Source organism: Delphinapterus leucas, chromosome 2, assembly GCF_059928025.1.
Source record: "Delphinapterus leucas isolate spDelLeu-1000000601 "Yukka" chromosome 2, BTC_Dleu_Yukka2, whole genome shotgun sequence".
Taxonomy (NCBI): domain Eukaryota; kingdom Metazoa; phylum Chordata; class Mammalia; order Artiodactyla; family Monodontidae; genus Delphinapterus; species Delphinapterus leucas.
In genome coordinates this window covers 119,025,934-119,051,053 of record NC_143130.1, presented here as the reverse complement: position 1 = coordinate 119,051,053, position 25,120 = coordinate 119,025,934, and positions in this window count along the sequence as shown.

Below are 25,120 nucleotides of genomic sequence, written 5' to 3'. Positions count from 1 at the left end.
TCCAAGCCAAGGTTCTAGAGAATTCTTTTAGAATCTTAAGGTCAATGTTCTTTTCCCTTGCCCATCACAGTAAACAGCCCACCAGCGGTCTTCTCTCAAAAGGAATAGATTTTTTTAATAAAAAAAAAAGATGATTTTTTTAACTTTTTATTTTATATTGGAGTATAGCCAATTAACAATGTTGTGATAGTTTCAGGTGCACAGCAAAGCGACTCAGCCATACATATACATGTAGCCATTGTCCACCAGACTCCCCTCCCATCCAGGCTGCCACATAACATTGAGCAGAGTTCCCTGTGCTATACAGTTGGCCCTTGTCAAAAGGAATAGATTTTTAACCACCCCAAAATATACAAGCCCTGGGGGAAAGGTCTTAGATTGTGAGTTTGGAGCAGTAATCCTCATTTACGGCTCTGCCACACTACAAATGCTTAGAAGTTCAGTTAAGTATCCATATTCCATTTCTAAAATATTTCCCAAATGCTCAAAACCAACCTGTCAGAATCAACAGAGCAATGGCACTAAGACACTCAGAAGAAACTAAAAATATAATACCTTCTTGAATTGAGTTTATATGCTGCATAAACAATTCATATACCACAAGACACAGAATAGCCAATGGTAAGTTTCTTAGGCTATACAAAAACAGATACAAACACATACAATCTTTTTAATTTCTCCTTTACTACTTTTTTTTTTTTTTTTTTAAATGACTGCTAACTTCACTGATAGCTTACAGAGAAGACCAAAAACCAAGAACTGGACTCTTTTTCCCAGACCTCTGAGGTGTCAGTTTGCACCAGTAGCTGTCTGCCATAAGGAAAGCCCAACTGGTCTCTCCAGCCACTGCTCACTGGACGCTGGGTTTTCTCTCTCAACCAGTGTCATGTAATTTCAGAGTAATAACCCATGTTCTAGAATTACCTGCATTAGATATTCTATCTGGAAATGATCTTAAAAGTGCTTTTTTAATGACTGTTTCTAACTTTTTTAATGTGTCAAAAAGATGACAGTTTAGTATCTCCATGTTATTAACATAAGAAAAATCATTTGTAGATAGCTTGCTCAGATCCAATCAAAGGAAGCCTTCTTTTCTGTTCATTGGATAATTAATGACATTTTTTAAACTAGCACTGATCCAAGTACCTTTTATGCTCATTGGCAGATTGATTATCCATGAAGAAGTTCTCTGTTATCTTTATTATCCTATTTGGATGAGAAGGAAGGCCTTGGGGAAGGGACAAAAGGATTAGCTTTGTTTACTCCCCACTCTACCCTTTCACATTCAGCCTCCTTTGTGAGTTGGCTGTGATTTGAGTCTTAAAGGAGAAGGGATGAATCTTGATAAGAATCTTTAATAGAATTAAAATCTATTTCAGGCATCAAAAATAGAATTTTGATTATGTCCTTGCATCCATAGTTTCTGAGGGGGAAGGGGGAAATAAACTCTTTGCCCACTTACCTGTATTTAACTGCCAAGCTTCCTTTCTGTCTTTCTCCCCGCCCCCGCCCCCATCGCTCTCATATTTCTATGACTAAAAAACAAAACCATGGGCTGGTTACTGCAACAGTATCATTTATTTGTGTTCTTCAAGCAGCCTGCAACACAGCCAGAAGATAAAGGACACCTCATTTATTCAAGCTCTGAATGATCATATTTAATTCCCTGTGACAGCTGTCTTCCCCACATTAGCATTGCAAATAAGTTCGGTTTTGTAATGGCGTTCTATTGAACATGATTCAATTATGTGTGGTCTGTATCGAGGCAGGATACAGTCTTAGTATCTATAGCAATATTTCTGCAAGCTGCTGCTCTTTACACTGCTCACATTTAAGCTGGCTGTTTACCATAATGCTTTCCTTGAACTATACTGAACTCGCTACACGTTCAAATAAAATAAAGAGGAATGAATGTAATTTGAAAAAGCAGTTACTGGGTGTATAGATATTACATACCTCCTCCCCTTTCCATATGTAATCAACCTGGAAGCACTCTGAAAAAATTGCCAATTGTCCCGTTTTAAAACCCAGATAATAAAATCATTATGGTCAATTAAACGATTAGATGATGCTAGACACACTGGGGTTCAAAGCCTAGTTTTGCATATCACTAACACACTGTTAGACATTAAGCAATCAGTCTGAGTTCAGAGCCATTTTCGTGTAGTGGAGGTGAGACACCTACACATGGAAGAAAAGCAGCTTCGTGGACTAAAGGAAGATTCCAAGGCGACCTGATCTTAGCAAGAGGTGAAATGCAGCCCTCTCTTCTCAAAAATGTGCATACAGCTCACTAACTGGCTCCTGCCTCCAGAAGTTTATCTGCAGATGTAGCCACCACCTGGGTTTCCAAGGGGGTTCCCCAGCCTTGGCAGCTGTGCAAAACCAGCATGTAATGTGGAGACAGAAGGAAGAGGCAGCTGAGGAGGGGAGAGGGGCTGCCTGCCCGGACTCCACAAGGTGGCATCCAAGACCCTGTGTCACAGTGACTCTGAAGCCACCTGGCCAGACTGCTCAACGTGACTCATGGTCTCCCAAGGGACAAAAGCCCTCTGGGTCGCTTTTTACATCCTGATGTTAGAAGGAGCGCCTGGTGGAGCAAGGTGGCTTTCCTCCCAGCAAGGAGGTGTGGGAACCGGCCGGAGGGCTGGGAAGTGGATACTTGGCAGTCCCGGCTGGATCCCTTCTCTCCTTTGGCACTGTCTGCCTGCAAGGAGGGTGTGTGCTAGTCTGTTGCCCCCTCCATGGGGGAGCTTAGTCGGGCAGACCTGCTGGCGGAGGCCTGACATTTGGGAGGTTACATTCAATACAGGAACAAGTTAATAAACAAACTTGACTCCACCTAAGTCATGTGCCCCAACACAGCTTTTCTCACTAAAAAAGTTGGCATCCTGATGTCTCAGTTGGTTGAGAGCTTGGGGAAAAGGAGAGGGTTGCCTACTGGACCCAACACCTTACACCTGACAGGTAAATTCTTCCCCTGCTCTTTGACACTAACTTAACTTGGATCAGTGCTTCACAGACTTTAAAGTGCATGCCAGTCCCCTGGAGATCTTGTTAAATTGCAGATTCTGATTCAGTAGGACTGAGATGGGGCCTCAGAGTCTAGAGTTCTAACAAGTGCCCGGGTGATGCCAATGATGCTGGTCCATAGTCCACACTTTTGAGTAGCAAGGATATAAAATGTGGTCTCCAGAACAGAGAACTCAGGGCAGACTCAGGGCAGTAAGAAGGGGAAGGAGGGTGGTCTACACGCTCTTTCTTCTCCTCTTGAGGTGGGATCTTCCAATTTTAGTGTGGATTAGAATCATCTGAAAACTTTTTAAAGTTCTACTTTAACCTTTTTTTTTTTTCAATTTAAACTTTTTAAAACTCAGATTACTGGGAGTTAACTCCCAGAAATGTTTGATCAGTAGGTCTGGAATGGAACCCAGGAATCTGCATTTTTAAGACATATTTGAACATTTACTGTGTATTTTAACAGGTTCTTCTCATACAAATGGTCCTGGAACCACACTTTGGCACTGACTAAGGGGTCACACTGAGGACTCTGGTCGAGAACGACTCAACAATAATGCCACCTTGCTTTTGTTTGGCCGATTATATGTTGCAAAAACGACATTCATATCAACTGATTTGAATTTCATAATAACAGGTGCGCCTCTATTTTACAGACGAAGAAACAGATAAAACAAGTTTGAAACATGTCTAAGGCCACCTGGCTGCTGAGTAGGATTGACCTGCTCAACACAGGGACCCGCCTACAAGTTATGTGTCCCAGGAACCCCCTCAGTCCTGGGCAAACCAGGACTGTTGGTCACCCTCTTATCTAGTCACAGAACTGAAAGAAAAACCTGGGTTCCTCAGTTCAGTGTGGTAAACCTACAAATGTAAAATGCAACAGTAAGTAACAATGAATACCTGATTTAGGTAAAAGTGAGATTTATTGGAAGGACTTTGGGTAGCTCACAAAGTCACAGCAAAGACTAGAAGGCCAAGATGAGAAAATGAGCAGGAAAAAGGAAAACCAGGCAGCCAGAACCACTGCTAAACAAACTTGTACCACGGAACTCACCAGTGACACACTACCAAGCATTCAATGCCCTACCACCCTTGGCCCTGCTGTCCCTGCTGCCCCTGTGAAGTGACGGTTGCTGTCACTATTCCTGCTGCTGAAAAAGACTCCCCAATTTTCCTGCTTCTCTGTTATTCTCTACCAATTTGAAATCCATGGTAGATGCATCTGATTGGCCAAGTCTCAGTCACAAGTCTATATCATAGCTGCATGGAAAGCTGGGAAATTAAGTATCAATCATTTTTAACTTTTAGAACCTCCAGTAACATAGGGAAGGGATTCAGATACTAGAAGCAAAAAACAAACACACACACACACACACACACACACAGAAACAAACCTAGGGACTTCCCTGGTGGTCCAGTGGTTAAGACTCTGAGTTTCCACTGCAGGGGGTGTGGGTTCCATCCCTGGTTGGGGAACTAAGATCCACATGCCCCGTGGCATGGCCAAAAAAACTTAGATGTTCCAGTATCTAGAATTTTCAAATTTTATTTAAAAGTATATCCTAAAAATAAGATGTCAGTATTGCCCTATAGCTACAGAAACTAGAAAGCAAGAGATATTAATAACTTTAACCTTATGGTACAGTAAAGTTGTTTTCATAATAACGTAAAAGAGAAATATAGAAGCACCGGCCAGGTCCAGCCTCGGACTAGGTCTGACTGAAACTGGGCTGGGCCCGTGTGAGGCCTCGGGTGAATAAAATTTTATTTTAAGGCTGCACAGCAGGTAACCTGACCAAGGATGATCTTGAGTTATGGTGGCCACAGGGGAGAGCTTTTAACCAAGAAAAGTTCATCCATTTAGGAGGGGCCCTCGAGGAAAGGGGCCTCAGCTAGGCACTCTCTATAATGGGTAGAGGGAAAATTATTTTCCTCGCCTACAGTTTCCGGTGACCAAGTGAGACTCTCTGGGACACCCCGCTCACTCTGGAGCCTGCAGACAGTATCCCAGGAAAACTGGTGAAGCTGACAAAGGGGAGGAAACATTTATCCTGCTTCAGATGAAATATCAGCAAGCTCTGTGAATTTACAGCCCAATACAAGATAAACAGCCATGTGGATGACAGGCTATTGGTGCTCCAGCCAGGCATCAGGGATGTACCTCTGAGGTGGGAGAGCCAAGTTCAGGACATCGGTCCAGCAGAGACCTCCCAGCTCCATGTAATATCAAACAGCGAAAATCTCCCAGAGATCTCCATCTCAACGCCAAGACCCAGCTCCACTCAACAACAAGCAAGCTACAGTGCTGGACACCCTATGCCACACAACTAGCAAGACAGGAACACAATCCCACCCATTAGCAGAGAGGCTGCCTAAAATCATAATAAGGTCACAGACACCCCCAAAACACACCACCAGACGTGGACCAGCCCACCAGAAAGACAAGATCCAGCCTCATCCACCAGAACACAGGCACTAGTCCCCTCCACCAGGAAGTCTACATAACCCACCGAAACAACCTTAGCCACTGGGGGCAGACACCAAGAACAATGGGAATTACGAACCTGCAGCCTGCGAAAAGGAGACCTCAAACACAGTAAGTTAAGCAAAATGAGAAGACAGAGAAACACACAGCAGATGAAGAAGCAAGATAAAAACCCACCAGACCTAACAAATGAAGCGGAAATAGGCAGTCTACCTGAAAAAGAAATCAGAATAATGATAGTAAAGATGATCCAAAATCTTGGAAATGGAATGGAGAAAATACAAGAAACTTTTAACAAGGATCAAGAAAAACTAAAGAGCAAACAAACAATGATGAACAACACAATAAATGAAAATAAAAATTCTCTAGAAGTGATCAATAGCAGAATAACTGAGGCAGAAGAACGGATAAGTGACCTGGAAGATAAAATAGTGGAAATAACTACTGCAGAGCAGAATACAGAAAAAAGAATGAAAAGAATTAAGGACAGTCTCAGAAACCTCTGGGACAATATTAAACACACCAACATTCGAATTATAGGGGTCCCAGAAAAAGAAGGGAAAAAGAAAGGGACTGAGAAAATATTTGAAGAGATTATAGTTAAAAACTTCCCTAATATGGGTAAGGAAATAGTTAATCAACTCCAGGAAGCACATAGAGTCCCATACAGGATAAATCCAAAGAGAAACACGCCAAGACACATATTAATCAAACTATCAAAAATTAAATACAAAGAAAAAAATATTAAAAGCAGCAACGGAAAAACAACAAATAATACACAAGGGAATCCCAATAAGGTTGACAGCTGATCTCTGAGCAGAAACTCTGCAAGCCAGAAGGGAGTGGCAGGACATATTTAAAGTGATGAAAGGGGGGCTTCCCTGGTGGTGCAGTGGTTGGGAGTCCGCCTGCCGATGCAGGGGACACGGGTTCGTGCCCCGGTCTGGGAGAATCCCACATGCCGCAGAGCGGCTGGGCCCGTGAGCCATGGCCACTGAGCCTGTGCGTCTGGAGCCTGTGCTCTGCAACGGGAGAGACCACAACAGTGAGAGGCCCACATACCATTAAAAAAAAAAAAAAAAAAGTGATGAAAGGGAAAAACCTACAACCAAGATTACCCTATCCAGCAAGGATCTCATTCAGATTTCACGGAGAAATTAAAACCTTTACAGACAAGCAAAAGCTAAGGGAATTCAGCACCACCAAACTAGCTTTATAACAAATGCTAAAGGAACTTACCTAGGCAGGAAACGCAAGAGGAGGAAAGGCCTACAATAAGAAACCCAAAACAATTAAGAAAATAGTAATAGGAACATACATATCGATAATTACCTTAAATGTAAATGGATTAAATGCTCCAACCAAAAGACATGGACTGGCTGAATGGATACAAAAACAAGACCTGTATATATGCTGTCTACAAGAGACCCACTTCAGACCTAGGGACACATACAGACTGACAGTGAGGGGATGGAAAAAGATACTCCATGCAAATGGAAATCAAAAGAAAGCTGCAGTAGCAATTCTCATATCAGACAAAATAGACTTTAAGAAAAAGACTATTACAAGAGACAAAGAAGGACACTACATAATGTTCAAGGGATCAATCCAAAAAGAAGATATAACAACTGTAAATATTTATGCACCCAACATAGGAGCACCTCAATACATAAGGCAAATACTAACAGCCATAAAAGGGGAAATCAACAGTAACACAATCATAGTAGGGGACTTTAACACCCCACTTTCACCAATGGACAGATCAACCAAAATGAAAATAAATAAGGAAACACAGCTTTAAATGATACATTAAACAAGATAGACTTAATTGATATTTATAGGACATTCCATCCAAAAACAACAGAATACACTTTCTTCTCCAGTGCTCATGGAACTTTCTCCAGGATAGATCATATCTTGGGTCACAAGTCAAGCCGTGGCAAATTTAAGAAAACTGAAATCATATCAAGTAACTTTTCTGACCACAATGCTATGAGACCAGATATCAATTACAGGAAAAAATTTTGTAAAAAATACAAACACATGGAGGCTAAACAATACACTACTTAATAACTAAGAGATCACTGAAGAAATCAAAGAGGAAACCAAAAAATACCTAGAAACAAATGACAATGAAAACACGATGACCTAAAACCTATGCGATGTAGCAAAAGCAGTGTTAAGAGGGAGTTTATAGCAATACAATCCTACCTTAAGAAACAAGAAACACCTCAAATAAACAACCTAACCTTACACCAAAAGCAATTAGAGAAAGAAGAACAAAACCCCCAAAGTTAGCAGAAGGAAAGAAATCATAAATATCAGATCAGAAATAATGAAAAAGAAATGAAGGAAATGATAGCAAAGATCATAAAACTAAAAGTTGGTTCATTGAGAAGATAAACAAAATTGATAAACCATTAGCCAGACTCATCAAGAAAAAAAGGGAGAAGACTGAAATCAATAGAATTAGAAATGAAAAAAGGGAAGTAACAACTAACAATGCAGAAATACAAAGGAACATGAGAGATTACTACAAGCAACTATATGCCAATAAAAGGGACAACCTGGAAGAAGTGGACAAACTCTTAGAAATGCACAACCTTACGAGACTGAACCAGGAAGAAACAGAAAGTATGAACAGACCAATCACAAGCACCGAAACTGAGACTGTGATTAAAACTCTTCCAACAAACAAAAGCCCAGGACCAGATGACTTCACAGGGAAATTCTATCAAACATTTAGAGAAGAGCTAACACCTATCCTTCTCAAACTCTTCCAAAATATAGCAGAGGGAGGAACACTCCCAAACTCATTCTACAAGGCCACCATCACCCTGATACCAAAACCAGACAAAGATGTCACACACACAAAAAAAGCTACAGACCAATATCACTGAGGAACATAGATGCAAAAATCCTGAACAAAATACTAGCAAATAAAATCCAACACCACATTAAAAGGATCATACACCATGATCAAGTGGGGTTTATCCCAGGAATGCAAGGATTCTTCAATATATGCAAATCAATCAATGTGATACACTATATTAACAAACTGAAGGAGAAAAACCATATGATCATCTCAATAGATGCAGAGAAAGCTACTGACAAAATTCAACACCCATTTATGATAAAAACCCTCCAGAAAGTAGGCATAAAGGGAACTTACCTCAACATAATAAAGGCCATATATGACAAACCCACAGCCAACATCATCCTCCATGGTGAACAACTGAAACCATTTCCCCTAAGATCAGGAACGAGACAAGGTTGCCTACTCTCTCCACTATTATTCAACATAGTTTTGGAAGTTTTAGCCACAGCAATCAGAGAAGAAAAAGAAATAAAAGGAATCCAAATCAGAAAAGAAGAAGAAAGTTATCACTGCTTGCAGATGACATGATACTATACATAGAGAGTCCTAAAGTTGCTACCAGAAAACTACTAGAGCTAATCAATGAATTTGGTAAAGTAGCAGGATACAAAATTAATGCACAGAAATCTCTTGCATTCCTATACCCTAATGATGAAAAATCTGAAAGTGAAATTAAGAAAACACTCCCATTTACCACTGCAACAGAAAGAATAAAATACCTCGGAATAAACCTACCTAAGGAGACAAAAGACCTATATGCAGAAAATTATGACACTGATGAAAGAAATTAAAGATGATACAAACAGATGGAAAGATATACCACGTTCTTGGATTGGAAGAACAAACATTGTGAAAATGACTCCACTACCCAAAGCAATCTACAGATTCAATGCAATCCCTATCAAATGACCAGTGGTATTTTTCACAGAACTAGAAAAAAAAATTTCACAATTTGTATGGAAAGACAAAAGACTCCGAATAGCCAAAGCAATCTTGAGAAAGAAAAATGGAGCGGGAGGAATCAGGCTCCCGGATTTCAGACTATACTACAAAGCTACAGTAATCAAGACAGTATGGTACTGCCACAAAAACAGAAATATAGATCAATGCAACAGGATAGAAAGCCTCGAGAAAAGCCCACGCACATATGGTCATCTTATCTTTGATAAAGGAGGTAAGAATATACAATGGAGAAAAGACAGTCTCTTCAATAAGTGGTGCTGGGAAAACTGGACAGCTACGTGTAAAAGAATGAAATTAGAACACTGCCTAACACCATACACAAAAAAAAACTCAAAATGGATAAAATACCTAAATGTAAGGCCAAACACTATCAAACTCTTAGAGGAAAACATAGGAAGAACACTCTATGACATAAATCACAGCAAGATCCTTTTTGACCCACCTCCTAGAGAAATGGAAATAAAAACAAAAATACACAAATGGCACCTAATGAAACTTAAAAGTTTTTGCACAGCAAAGGAAACCATAAACAAGACGAAAAGAAAACCCTCAGAATGGGAGAAAATATTTGCTAATGAAGCAACTGACAAAGGATTAATCTCCAAAATTTACAAGCAGCTCATGCAGCTCAATACCAAAGAAACAAACAACCAAATCCAAAAATGGGCAGGAGACCTAAATATACATTTCTCCAAAGAAGATATACAGATTGCCAACAAACACATGAAAGGATGCTCAACATCACTAATCATTAGATAAATGCAAATCAAAACTAAAATGAGGTATCACCTCACACCAGTCAGAATGGCCATCATCAAAAAATCTATGAACAATAAATGCTGGAGAGGGTCTAGAGGAAAGGAACCCCCTTGCACTGTTGGTGGGAATGTAAATTGATATAGCCACTATGGAGAACAGTATGGAGATGCCTTATAAAACTAAAAACAGAACTACCATACAACCCAGCAATCCCACTACTGGGCATATACCCTGAGAAAACCATAATTCAATTCAAAATGAGTCATGTACCACAATGTTCATTGCAGCTCTATCTACAATACCCAGGACATGGAAGCAACCTAAGTGTCCTTCGATAGATGAATGGATAAAGAAGATGTGGCACATATATACAATGGAATATTACTCAGCCATAAAAAGAAACGAAATTGAGTTATTTGTAGTGAGGTGGATGGACCTAGAGTCTGTCATACAGAGTGAAGTAAGTCAGAAAGAGCAAAACAAATACCAGATGCTAACACATATATATGGAATGTAAAAAAAAAAAACGGTCATGAAGAACCTAGGGGCAAGATGGGAATAAAGACTCAGACCTACTAGAGAATGGACTTGAGGACACGGCGAGGGGGAAGGGTAAGCTGGGACAAAGTGAGAGAGTGGCTGGACATATATACACTACCAAACGTAAAATAGATAGCTAGTGGGAAGCAGTCGCATAGCACAGGGAGATCAGCTCGGTGCTTTTTGACCACCTAGAGGGGTGGGATGGGGAGGGTGGGAGGGAGGGAGACGCAAGAGGGAAGAGATATGGGGATAGATGTATATGTATAACTGATTCACTTTGTTACAAAGCAGAAACTAACACACCATTGTAAAGCAATTATACTCCAACAAAAACGTTAAGAAAAAAAAGAAATACGCATAGAAGAATACAATCAATTATATACAGAAGTATATATTGGAACTTCTCTTAATCACCTATTATTTTTAAGTCTGTGAGTTAGACACTACTGAAAGAATTCTAAGAATACTTTGCCCAAACTGTCATTTATACTCTCCAAACTATAGCCATAAGGTTGCCTTTTCATTCCTGCAAGCTAGGGAGGTTCATTAGGTGAGCAAGAATGCTCGTATCTTAAAAAAAAAAAAAAGTCATTTTAACACAAAAAGTATTACCAAGACTAAAGCATCATAAAAAAAAAAAAGTAAGTGAGAATATGAGCCCCTTCTGTTTAACCACAGAGCATATGCAAATAAGAAAATCATACAGAGTCACTGAAATTTTACAGATCTGCTGCCTGTGGCTCACTCTACGATATACTATAGTATACTATATACTATATATCTGTGGCTCTAGTCACTCAGGGTGGAATTTCTCATTCTAAAACACCAGATTTGTCATAATAGAAGTAATAGCTTCCTCTGATGCCTCATGCGCTTGAAAGATCCTTTGAAAATGCCTCCCTATTCTATTCTGATTCCTCACTAGCCCCTTTATTGATTTTCTGCAGCTGTTTTTCTTAGGCATACGAAGTAAATTATTCTAGTTGGTTCTTCCAGACATCTGCCAATAAGATGTCTACTCTAACTTGTTCAATTTCATAGAGCTGTACCACAATCCTTAGGAAACTCTTTGACCTTTCCTTTTTTTCTTCTCTTTATCTTTATGACTTCAGTTGTGCTCTCAGGATTCTAATCACAATCCCTTTCGTGGACTCTAAAGACACCTCTGGTCTCAATTCGCCCTGTACTTTCATCTCAGAGTTCCCCACTTCCCAAGATGACATCACCCCAGTGCCTGAAGTGATACACAAATTAGTCTCCCCTTCCTTGAAAGGAAAATGTGAACTGTTCCAGAATCAACCCAAAGCATTCCTGCCATGTCCTTTACCAGGGGTGCGATACCCACACCTCCGTGACAGACAAGTTCTCCAGTCTGACCAAAGTCATCTTCCTGCACCCCTACTCCCCGTCCTGTCCCATTGCATTAAGCTGTTGGCCAATTTAGAGGGCACAGATAAACGCAGCCATTACTTGAGTGTCACTTATGAAACGCACAACCCCTCTGTCCATTACACTGGCAAAGAGAAAACACAAGAGCACAATGGGGCTTTGTTGAGTAAAAATGTGGAAGTCACCACAGAGAAGGTTCTAAAATCCAGTGTGTGGGGGTAACCACTCACCTCTGTAAATCCACAGGCATTTCGATGTTACCCCACCCCATCCCACCCCGGTCTGCCCTTCCGTCAGCTCACTGCGGCAAACCTCGCATCTCTACCTCATCTCCCGTTCCTCTCACTTCCTTACACTTTCCTAAGATGCCTGAACTCAACTGCGTGCTCTCCGGCCTCTCCTGCCTTCAAAGTGCCCATGCCCATGCCCATGCCCGTGCTTCTTCTCCAAACTCATCTCCAGCCTTTGCACTTCCTTCACTTCATATCGTCCTCCGGGTCCTCTGCTCTACCTTTCACATCCCTCTCGCCGCAATGGGAGGTGAGCTGTAGAGCTGAACTCCCTCCTCCACACAATGACACACAGAAGCTGTCTTAGCAACGGGGCCTGGCATTAACACAGTCTCACTTCAGAAACTTCCACTGAGGCCAAAGGAGCCCCTAACAGGAGCCACTGTACCATGCCGGGGAGTCTCTGGGGACCCCCAAACCACTTCAGAATACTCCAAACCAGTCTTCCAGGCACTTTGCAGGAGGCTGGCTCCACTTCAGCAAAGTGCCCTCACTGAAAGATGTGTTTTCCATTGGTAACTAGTGCAGTTAATGAGCGCGCTGGCCACACAGGCACTAAGGAAATTAGCCAGAATTTAATTCTGCCAATAAATTGCCTTGGGCTGGATGTCTCACCACAGGCTTCCCTGAGGCCTGCTTTAATAGATTTATTTCATTTATTTATTTATTTTTGGCTGCGTTGGGTCTTCGTTGCTGCGCGTGGGCTTTCTCTAGTTGCGGAGAGCGGGGGCTACTCCTCATTGCGGTGCGCAGGCTTCTCATTGTGGTGGCCTCTCTTGCTGCGGAGCACAGACTCTAGGCGCGCAGGCTTCAGTAGCTGTGGCACGTGGGCTTCAGAGTTGTGGCTCGCAGGCTGTAGAGTGCAGGTTCAGTAGCTGTGGCGCACGGGCTTAGTTGCTCCGCAACATGTGGGATCTTCCCAGACCAGGGCTCGAACCCATGTCCCCTGCATTGGCAGGCAGATTCTTAACCACTGCACCACCAGGGAAGCCCCCTGAGGCCTACTCTAAATTGTAGGTGTGTTTTAAGTCTTCAGAAGTCAGACAGTGTTGGCTCCTAGGCTGCAATAAAATGTCTTTGCTATAATAATCTGTTATTTATGAATCTGTTCAGCCCTTGGCATCTCTTCTGTAATAATTTAACACACCCCAAAACATGCATGTTTGTGATGGGTATAAGATGAGGCAAAGATACACAGTGACAATATGTGCTGTATGGTCGTTCTTCCCTGGGCGTTTTCCATTTTTCTTTCCTAAACCACCGTCTCATTAGAATACCTGTTAATGAAGTGAATGTGATTTGTTTGACTTCAAATCAAGTACATTTTCCACAGGTTAACAAATTGCTGTTTGTATTCATCACTTCGAAATTCCCTTTATTTTTAATAATTGTTTTCTGAATAAGTGAAATTTTATCCAAACCTCAAATATAGAATGCTGACAATAAAACAATTGAGAATAAATAAATGTACAGAATATACATTTTATTTTTAGGGAAGCAATAGTGTTCAGTTATTTCAGGCTTCCAATTTTGCAGTATTATGCCCACCCTGGAAATACCGTGACACCTCTCAGCACTTCAATTTCATCAGGAGGCTTCAGCCCTCACCCTCATCTGAGAAGCATCATGTTCCTTAAGAGTCTACTCTCACCTGCCCACACACGAGAAGTAACTCCATTTAGGAAGACAGGAAATGCAAAAACAGAGTCAATAAAAAATGAAATTAAAACTCAGAATTCCTTCCAGTTATTTACATACATACAAATATCTCTGTATTTGTGTATGCCTATACTACTTTTTTTTATAGGTTTGGGAGTCATACTATACATATTATAACTCGCTTTTTCCATTTAACAACATCTATGAACCTTTTTCTTGCATGCTTATTTTTGGATATGTCTGCCTATAACTAGCAAATTAAGTTTTCATAAGCAAAATAAACACACTATTTAGCCAGAAATGCAGGGAAAGCCTAAAGCAGTGGATTATCCCATTAACTTTTAATTCATTTTTTTCTATTTTATAAACAATTAGATAATCAAGTTTGTCTTTTCTGTTAAAAAGAAACAGCTTTCAGAACAAGATAATTCCCCCAAAAGGACCCAGTTATTTTGTTCCTGGAATTTTAAAAAAGGCTAAGAATTTATATAAAATTATTTACTGCACTCATGCCAAAAAACATTATATGACTAGATGCCTAGTAATTTGTGCTTTGTCTTATTTTATACTGGTATAAATCTTTTCTGATACGAAACTTGTGAAAACATTAACCAATGCTTCTAAAATCATCCCCTCCCTATTTACAACATGATATTTCAACATAAAAAATTATTTAGAAATGGTTATATCCAGCAGGTACAAAGCAGAGCCCTTTTACCCTGTAGACTTAGAAGTTACAGAGAGATTGAGAATTACATGTCCTTGTTCACTTTCTTTTTTTTTTAATTGGACAGACAATTCAGCAGTGGAAGAGAGAGCCCAAATCCATTCAAACATAGATGAAAAAATCCATTGTCTTTATAAAAGAAATCCTTTTCTTAAAACCACTGCCAAAGAGAAGCCACCAGCTGGCCTGATGGTTTGGCCAGCAAAGCCAGCTAACATGGAGATGATTATAAAATGGCAACATCCCCCAGGCCCAAGCATCCCCGACCAGATTCTGCAGAGTAGGTGTTGGGCAACTTGAGTCCCCCGGGGCAAGTCTTCATCTCTCCAGGCCATCTGGCACATAATACACAGAACTGTTGGCCGCCAACTCTGGTTGTAGCACCTTCCAAACAATTTTCCCACATATGAATTCTGAACAGAGGCTCAAATGAGTGAGACTGAAGCAGCTGCTCTATTATAAATACATTGCCTCATTCTCTCCAAGCAACCAGGTGAGCACCTGAGCAGCTTCTGCCGATGGACAAAGAAACAACGATGAAATTTTAGTGCCTCAAATGTTACGTGATAGCTCAGGATATGCTGTCACTGTCCAGGTTCTACTCTGAGGAAATTCTCTACCAAATTGTACCTAACAGAGACACTTCATCAAAAGCATAATTTCCTACTGGACGAGTGGTTCTCCAATTGAACCACTTTGTGCCCAGGAACAAAGCAGGGGACTTACAGCAGGAGAGATTTTCAAACTAGACACAGCCTTCCCCCACGTGTTCACCATCTTCCCTCACCTGATTCGTACAAGATCTCCTTAACTTCTGCAAGAAATGCCCCCTTCTCTCTCTGCACGAGACCTCATCTCCTGCTCTGCAGAGAAGGCACGAGCTTCCTCAAGCCTAGTCACACACACACATCACAGACTGACTCATCCACACACATCGTCCCTCCTTCCCTCCTGTCTCAGAGAAGTAACCATCCCTCTCCCATCAAGCCCTGCTTTTATTCTGGCCCCCTGCCTCCTTCAGGGCCCCATCAATCATCTCCTTTAACCTCAGTCTCTTCTCTTTCACTAGTTCCTTCCCCACAGCCCACAGGCTTGATTCCCAAACTATAGCTTCTAGCTACCAGTTGGTTCCCTTCCCTTTACTGCCAAGTTTCTTGAAAGAGGACCCCACAGTAGCCCTCTATCCTTAACCCTGCCCACAACCCGTGTGATTAAAATCTCTTTATTCCAAACATCCAAGTTGAATCCTACCTCCTGTGAAGGCCCTGATGATACACTTTCTTTTTTTTTTTTTTTAACATCTTTATGGGAGTATAATTGCTTTACAATGTTGTTAGTTTCTGCTGTATAACAAAGTGAATCAGCTATATGTATACATATATCCCCTCCCTCTTGCGTCTCCCTCCCACCCTCCCTATCCCACCCCTCTAGGTGGACACAAAGCACCGAGCTGATCTCCCTGTGCTATGCGGCTGCTTCCCACTAGCTATTTTACATTTGGCAGTGTATATACATCAATGCCACTCTCTCACTTCATCCCAGCCTACCCTTCCCTCTCCCCGTGTCATCTTTATTCCTGTCCTGCCCCTAGGTTCATCAGAACCTTTTTTTTTTTTAGACTCCTTATATATGCATTAGCATACGGTATTTGTTTTTCTCTTTCTGACTTACTTCACTCTGTATGACAGACTCTAGGTCCATCTACCTCACTACAAATAACTCAATTTCATTTCTTTTTATGGCTGACTAATATTCCATTGTATATATGTGCCACACCTGATGATACACTTTCTAAATCTCAGTTTCCTCAACATTAAAATCAGTATAAAAACACTGCATTACTTAAGATGAAGGCTAAGCCACTGCAACAAAGAGACCTCAGATTATGGTGGGTTACCATAGATGCTTATTCTTTATCACATAACAGTCCCGAGATGAGAGGACCAGTTATCAGGGCAGCCACGGTCCATGTGATCACTCAGAGAACCAGGATATTTCTATGTTGTTGGTTTACCAGATTTTAATGTGTGTGTGAACCTGCTGGGGCCCTTCTTAAAAATGTAGATTCTGGTTTCCAGTCTGGGTTATGGCCTGCGAGTCTGCATTTCCAACAAGCTCCCAGATGATGCCAGGCTGACAGACTGTGGACCACGTCCTGAATAGGAAGACTCCAGCGTGTCGTCCATGCCTGCTTGATCAAAGCTGGGTCACAGGTGCTGCCGTATTCTAGCTCTCAGGAAGGGAAAGAGGATGTGTAGGAGCGCGTGCCCAGTGTCTTAAGACCCAGACTCGGAAGTGGCCCCCACCTGCTCACATTCCACTGGCAAGTACTTGTCATAGGGCCACATCAGGAGGCTAACAAGTGTGGGGAATCTAGGCATTATTTTTATTGATTATGGTATTTTCTAAGGGGGACAGAGAGCAGATATATTTGAGTTTGAAGTTCTCCCTAAAACCAAGACAGTTATTGGAATGTGGGTGGACATTCCATCTACACTGGAGTTAAATGCATGGGATGGTGATGTTTCATTTCAACAGGAGCTGAAAGCAGTTGGTTGAGTGGTAGTAGAGTGAGGCTGCTGGCTTGAATCACTATAGTGATGTCCCTGGGAAGGCAAGTATGTCCCTAACAGAAATATAGGGTGACAATCTAGGGTACTCCAGGTTCAGAAGTAGCCTTGTCCTTGCTGGGTCTATTCTGGCTCTGGTGGAGGTCCATATATTCCTGTATAATTTGGGGTATTGTTCAAGATGCAGGGCTCCTACAACACCTGGTTCCATGTTGCCTGAGCTGAGGACAATGAGACTGTGCCATATATGTAAGTTTTATCTGTACTAAGGCACAGGACCTGGAGCAAGACCTTCTGAATTTAAATCCCAGTTTTACCATCTACTGTGTGACCTTGGGCAAATTACTCAATCTCTCTGTGCCTCATTTTCTTCATCCGTAAGATGAGGATAAATGTAGCACTTACCTCATGGGGTATTTTGACAATTAAGTGAGGTGATGCATTTAAAGGGCTTATACAGTCCCTGATAGGTCTTTCTTTAAATATTATTTTATATATATCTAAATAACAACTTTATTTCCTTAAAATGCTGACATCACCAGACCCAGCCCAAAGTTCATTTCTCACCATTCTGGTTCCTTTTTCTTCTCTCAACCCTACTTCATTAAGTGAATCATTCTTGTTGATTTTCACTAGAACAAGGGAGCTCAGGGTCTATGGATGATGATCCTGGCAACCTCACACACACTAGTATGATGGATGTGGGAGAAACAGATCTCCCACATATTTGGGAGACCCATATTTGGGTTAAAATATCAAGGCAATCTTGAAGAAAAAAAGAAAGGAATTACCAAATAATCCACATAAACATATAAAGCAAAGTTTGAGAGGACTTATTCCTAGCTAAAGAGAATAATAAGGATATAAAACAGGCCCATGGTTTGGGGGAGATGAAAGTATAGGGCTGATTGTCTATCAAAGTTCTTTTCATAGCATCTTCTGACAAAACCATCTATCTATCCCTCTGTAGCTACTTTCTTAAGCCACTGCCATTCCCATAAGCACAACATCACCCCAAACTGTTGCCCATGTCAATTGAACCAATTGGAAGTGGCACAAATTCACAGAGTCAGAAAATACCTTGGTAGATGCCAGCGGTCGGGGTGGGTTGGTGGTGGGGAGGGGGAATGGGGAGTTGGTGTTTAACGGGGACAGAGTTTCAGTTTAGGAAGGTGAAAAATTCGGGAGATGGATGATGGTGAGAGTTGCACAGCAATGTGAATGTACTTAGTGCCACTGAACCGTACAGTTAAATAGGATTAAAATACTATGTTTTATATTATGTGACTTTTACCACAATAAAAAAAAAAAAACATTAAAAAAAAAAGTCCACTTGGCAGAGTTAGAGCAGATGTCCTGTCATTGAGGAACTTTCTCCATTAGGAACGGGAGCCCTGAAAGAGGATTTGGATTCAATCGTTCCATCCGATCACTTCATTTTACAGATTCATTCCTTAATCTAGACAAATACTTCCAGGTTCCTATGCACTGGATAGGTGAGGAACTAAGTGCAGAGAATCTAAAGTCACACCGTTAGCTTCTAACCCTGAACCAGAGGCTGTGTCTTCTGAGCCCCGCCAAGGCATTCTCCATCACACCCTGCTGCTGCTTGGGCCCCCTGGCTCTGAGAACATGAGCTAATACCTGCTACATCCTTTATCTTCAAGCAAACAAATTCCTTATTGAAAGGGCACGACAAGCACATTTACAAAGAAAGTCTTCTTTCCCAGAGCCAGGGAGGCAGGTAAGAGGCCGACAGGAGCAGCCCTGTGTGCCAGGCCCCATTCTAAGTGCTTTATCTAGACTGTTCCATTTAATCCTCACACCTGCCCTCTTCGATGGGTCCTCTTGTTATCCCCGTGTCACAGATGAGGAAACAAAAGCACAGAGAAGTCAAAGAAAAGCAAAAACGGACGTGTCCAGGATCTCACAGCTAGTGAGTGGTAAGTCCATGCCTTAGACTGCTCTTTCCAACCCCAAGCCTGAGCTGCAGAACTGTTTTCCACAGTTTACTGCCCAGTGATGCAATAAAGAAACAACTGATTGTGCTGGGGTTTCTGAGATCATAACTTCTAAGAGTATACAAGAGCTTTGGCATATAGAGTCACGAAGGATTATTAAACACTCTGTAATTATGATACTGTCAGATAGGGGTCATTTATCCTTATGCCTTGTGGACCCCCTAGGCTCTGTCCACTAAATCACTTTTAGGGGGTTTTGTAAAATAGGAAACAAAAGTGGCAAGATTTTCAGTCAAACAGGGTCCATTTGTCACACTGCGCCTACATCTCTATGTAAGTGTTCAGAGGTTTCTGCTGATGCACGCAGCCGCCTTCTACGCCAGTTTCTCTCTAAAGTGGAGAAACCATGCCTGAAGCATATCAGGCATGGCAAAATAGTGAACCCTGCCTCAAGAGGATTTCCTGTGTGTCTGTAATGTTCCACTAATGAAGTCTTAGAAGCATTTAAGGCCATCTCCCCTGTGCACACCCGCAGCGCAGCCTTAAAGAAACACATCCATGTCCACGAATCATGCAGAAACAAGAGGGAGCAAATGGATTTGAATTGTTAGGGTCCATAATCATACAAAATACAGTTTCCTCTCTATGAAAAAGATTAGCTGTTCAGATGTGCAGCTTACAGAAGCCAACTTTAGCGAAATACTTTTTTTCCTTACAGTGTGTCAAATAACTTAACACACATATCATTTTGCTGCTTATGACTTTCCATCAGAGAGCCCCAGAAGCTAAGGGGGCCAATTTCTTGGCAGTGTGCTAGAAGAGAGAAGATTTTATTTTTCCAGTAATAAGAAAGGAAACATAACACGTTCATGACACTGCAGAGCTACATTTTTGCCTTCCCATATCTAGATCTACCCTCAAACAAATCTCATTACCGGATACAATCAAAGAAATTAAAACAAGTCACCTCTATGACATTTCACCACCTGTGACGATTCTATTCCCATCAAAGACGCATAAAGTGCTTTTAAGATACAGGTCCACACAGGCCTTAGTGTGGTAAACCCAGTATAGGCCCCGCTTAATACCTATCTAATTAATTAAAAAGCCTACTCTGCAAAACAGTCCTGCGACTTGGCATGGCTAATAAGATGTGATTTAAGGAAAATATTAAGAACCACAGAGCCTGTCATTTGGTTTAATCTACAACAATTTTGCAAAGCAAAAATAATAATAATAGTAATTGAAAAGTACTTTTATTCAGGGAACAAAAACTGTGCTGTTTAACAGAGTCTGAGGCTTGACCACTGCCAGGAATCACCAAGTACCCAGGATGTCCAAGCTTCACAGCCTCTCTAAAAAGAGTTCATTTAAACTCCACCTCCCAGCCTCTCCCTTGATCCTACGGGGGTCTAATACTTCTGAGTCAACCCTCCTACCACCGCAATGGAAAGGTTGTGCAGCAAAACACCTAGCTTGCAGGGGAAAAATATATATATTCAAAAACTACAATTGATACAAGAAGCCAGATCACAAAAGAATAAAGCGCTGATGGTCAAGTAAGAGTTAGAAGCTCATTGAACATAAAAATAGATTCGAGAATTTCCAGGGATTCTTCAGAACTAGAGTGAGGTATCCAAACCACCTTCCTCTACTCAAGCACACTACTGCCCCAGGCATTGGGAAGTTTCGCACTGACTGTGAGAACATTCTACCACCCCTGCATCCCACTTTCTAGTTGGTCAGACTGACCGTTTGCTCCACGAGGACAGAGCCTGTATCTGCCTGGTTCACTCAATCTTCCGGCACCTTGCTTGGCACATGGTTTGTACTCACAAATGTTTGCTGAATCCATGAAGTAACAACTTCAGGCACTGGCTATAGCTTTGTTTTCCAGAGTTATGTGGAAAACTTGACCTCAAAATACAGATACTTCTAGCCCTAATTTCCATTTCCCAAATGCACTGAGTTTTCCTAATTAATTTCCTAATTAATACAAACCCAACTCACAAGATGAGTAGATATTACAGGATTCTGCCCTTGTTTCTATTTCCCTTTCAGTTGGCTTTCCTGGAGCCTGGGTTTGTGAGGACGCTACGAATGTGTTTGATGCATGGAGGCTTTCCCCCAGTTCAGTGAAGTGGGAGAGGCTTCTGTCTCCCTCACCTCCAGGGGAAGTAGACTACTACCTGTGGTTTTAAATTCTAAATGGTATATTCATATGTGACTATGAGTTTGCTTCAGAAGGCATATTACAATGTAACAGAATAAAAACTATCTGGAACGTATATCTAGAAGGGGCTACATTATAGTACATTCACTAACATTCATATATTTAACAAATTTTCACTGTAGTTTTGTAATCATCTGCTTTCAAATCTAATTGTTTTTCTTCTCATCAAACATATTAAGTCCTTTTCTAAAGTAAAATTCTCAACAAGTGAATTCCCTGCTTATACCACTCTATATGCTAGTCCAGTGACCTTGTGTACTAGGCCTTGCTCTGGCACCTGCTTGCCTCCCGAGCTGCGTGCCTCACCACTCCTCCGCTCATTCTGTACCCCATGCAGTTCTGAAAAAGTGCCCGGCTCACCCTCTCTCTCCTCTGAGAGTTCATGGGTGCTGGCCTCTGCCACAACCTTTCTCTACCTCCTTACTCCCTCTGCCTTGTTAAGTCTTACTCATCTTTTAGATCTTAGTTGAGGTATCACTTCCTCAAGAAAGCTTTTTCTGAGCACCACCAGCACCCACGAGATGAAGCTAAGGAGCCTCCTCTATGCCTCTTATAATACCTAGATCCCACCTCTGTGCTGTCATGTTCTCCAAAGCAACTGCTTATTATCTATATCTATGCCTAGATAGTAGCTGCTCGATAAGTATTATCGAATGAATGCATGCCAGAAGTGAATGCATCCAGGCTAAAAGATATGAGACAGATGACAGAGTGGTCTTTTCCCTCTAAGTTTATACTTTTTATCTCGATCATATGAATGAATAAGAAAAGGCCACCTTACGTCATGGCCTCTCCTAGACAGCAAGTAGTTCCTATGAAACTAAGGCCCAAATTATGGCCTCCATTTGAAGATCCTTTCTAGTCCCTTAGGCAACTTTAAATAATAAAGATAGGAAGATTCTAGAAGGATTTTCTTTAACCTCACACTAACAGTCATGAGCCACTGTTCCCATTGCTTATGTGAGAACTACAATATTTTATCATATATAGACCTGTCGCATGATTATATAAAGGGAGTCCTTAATTTTCACATTGTTTTAAATGTATAGTTTCTGTGGGGTTTTTTAAAAATCTCTGCACATGACAATCAATAAATATTTAATGATGACAGTGATGATCACGATGATAACGGTGATGGAAATAAATAATATAAAAGGATGACATATCACCATGAGCTTCGAGTTGTCCTCCAAAGGCTCTAAATGTGTTTTATGCGAGGCTCGTTCTCATAGCTGGACAACATCATGAAAGCAACTCCCAGTTTTAAAAAGAAAACCAATTCTGAAAGATGTTGTTGACATTTGTGACCCCATGGAAATTATTTCAATCTGTGGGCAATTTGCTTTCAGTCTTTGTGTACAGCACAGAAAATTCAGTCGGCTCGCTATCACACACTGCCCATCTCGGCATTCGTTCTCTTTTCTTAGCTCATCAAGACACAAAATAATCTAAACAAAATGACTACATTGACATTTTCCTCAAATACCGTAATAATTGCTAAATTGGACTCACCAGAGACAAAAGGAAATTTTATTTTCTGTTGATCACATGCATCTTTTTATACATGAGAACCCACGATACTATCATTCCCCACCACGCTGCTTCTGCCAACAACTGTGACTGACTGGGATGCACATAAAGCCCCCAGCCTCACATGGAGCACGACAAGAGTCAAATTAGGTGGGCTGGGAGCAAAACAAAGAGCTCCAGAAAAGGAATTATCTCAAACGCAGCATTCTGACAGAGGCTTCTTCATGCCAGCGTGCATGCCGCCTCATTAAATGATGTGTAAAGGTCAGAGGTTAATCAACTTCAATTTGGCAAGCATACTGAGTAGTTTTTAGTCATCACCTTATATTTCCAAATAAGAGGCAAGAAACACTCCAAGTTAGTGGAGCGTTTTCTAATGACAACTTTTAACTCGTCAGAGACAGCATTTCTCATTTAATTTGGGGGTTTTTTCCCCCTCAAAACCACTAAAAGGGAGCCCTCATACACTCCTGGTGGGAATGTAAACTGGTGCAGCCACTGTGGAAAACAGTATGGATGTTTCTCAAAAAACTGAAAACAGAACTACCACACAACCCAGCAATTCCACTCCTGGGTATATATTCAAAAAAACCCCAAAAACACTAATTTGAAAAGATATATGCATCCCAATGTTCATAGCAGCATTATTTACAATTGCCAAGATATGGGAGCAACCTAAGTGTCCATCAACAAATGAATGGATAAAGAAGATGTGGTGTATATATAAAATGGAATACTACTCAGCCATAAAAAGAATGAAATTTTGCCATTTGCAACAACATGGATGGACTTAGAGAGTATTATGCTAAGTGAAATAAGGCAGACAGAGAAAGACAAATACTGTGATAGCATTTATATGTGGAATCTAAAAATATAACAAACTAGTGAATATAACAAAAAAGAAAGACTCACAGATATTGAGAACAAACTAGTGGTTACCAGTGGGGAGAGGGAAGGGGGAGGGGCAATATAGGGGTAGAGGATTAAGAGGTATAAACCATTATGTATAAAATAAGCTACAAGGACCAGTGGTGAAGAATCCGCCTTACAATGCAGGGGACGCAGGTTCAATCCCTGGTCAGGGAACTAGGATCCCACATGCCACAGAGAAACTAAGCCCGCACGCCACAACTACTGAGTTCGCTCACCTCAACTAGAGAGCTCGCGCCACAACTACAGAGCCCACACGCCCTGGAGCCTGGGCGCCACAACTAGAGAGAAGTCTGCACGCCACAATGATAGATCCTGCATGCCTCAGCGAAGATCCTGTGTGCTGCAACTAAGACCCGACGCAGCCAAAAACAGATAAAATAAATATTTAAATAAATCTTTAAAAAAAAAAATTACCACTCTGGTAAGGGAGACTGTGTATGTGTGTGGGGTCTGTCAGTGAGTATATGGGAAAATCTGTGTACTTTCTACTCAATTTTCCTGTGAACCTAAAACTGCTTGAAAAAATAAAGTATATTAAAAAATAAAAATAAACTACAAGAATATATAGTAAACACATGGAATACAGCCAATATTTTATAACTATAAATGGAGTATAACCTTTAAAAATAAAATAAATAAATAAAAATTTTAATAAATGCAAAATACTCAAAGATATACAAGACATAAATGGTTGCCCTTTTTTGACAGTTTTATTGAGGTATAATTAACATTAAAAGAACTGCATATGGTTAAAGTGTACAATTTGGTAAGCCTTAACATATGTATGCACAAGTGAAACCATCACCCACAATCAAGGTAACAAACATAGCCATCATCCCTTTTAGGGGATCGCTCTTGTTTCCTCCTGCCCCATTATAATCTCTCCTTCCTACTCCTGCCACACCTTATTCTCAGGCAACCATTATCATTACAGATTAGCTTACATATTCTAGAATTTTATATGAATGAAATCATACAATATGTACTTTTTTTAGTCTGGCTTCTTTAATTCAGCCTAATGATTTTCAGATTTATTCATGTGGCTCATGTAATAGCCCAGAAATAAACCCACACACCTACAGTCAATTAACCTTCAACAAAGGAAGCAAGGATATACAGTGGAAGAAAGACAGTCTCTTCAGCAAGTGACGCTGGGAAAGTTGGACAGCTGCATGTAAA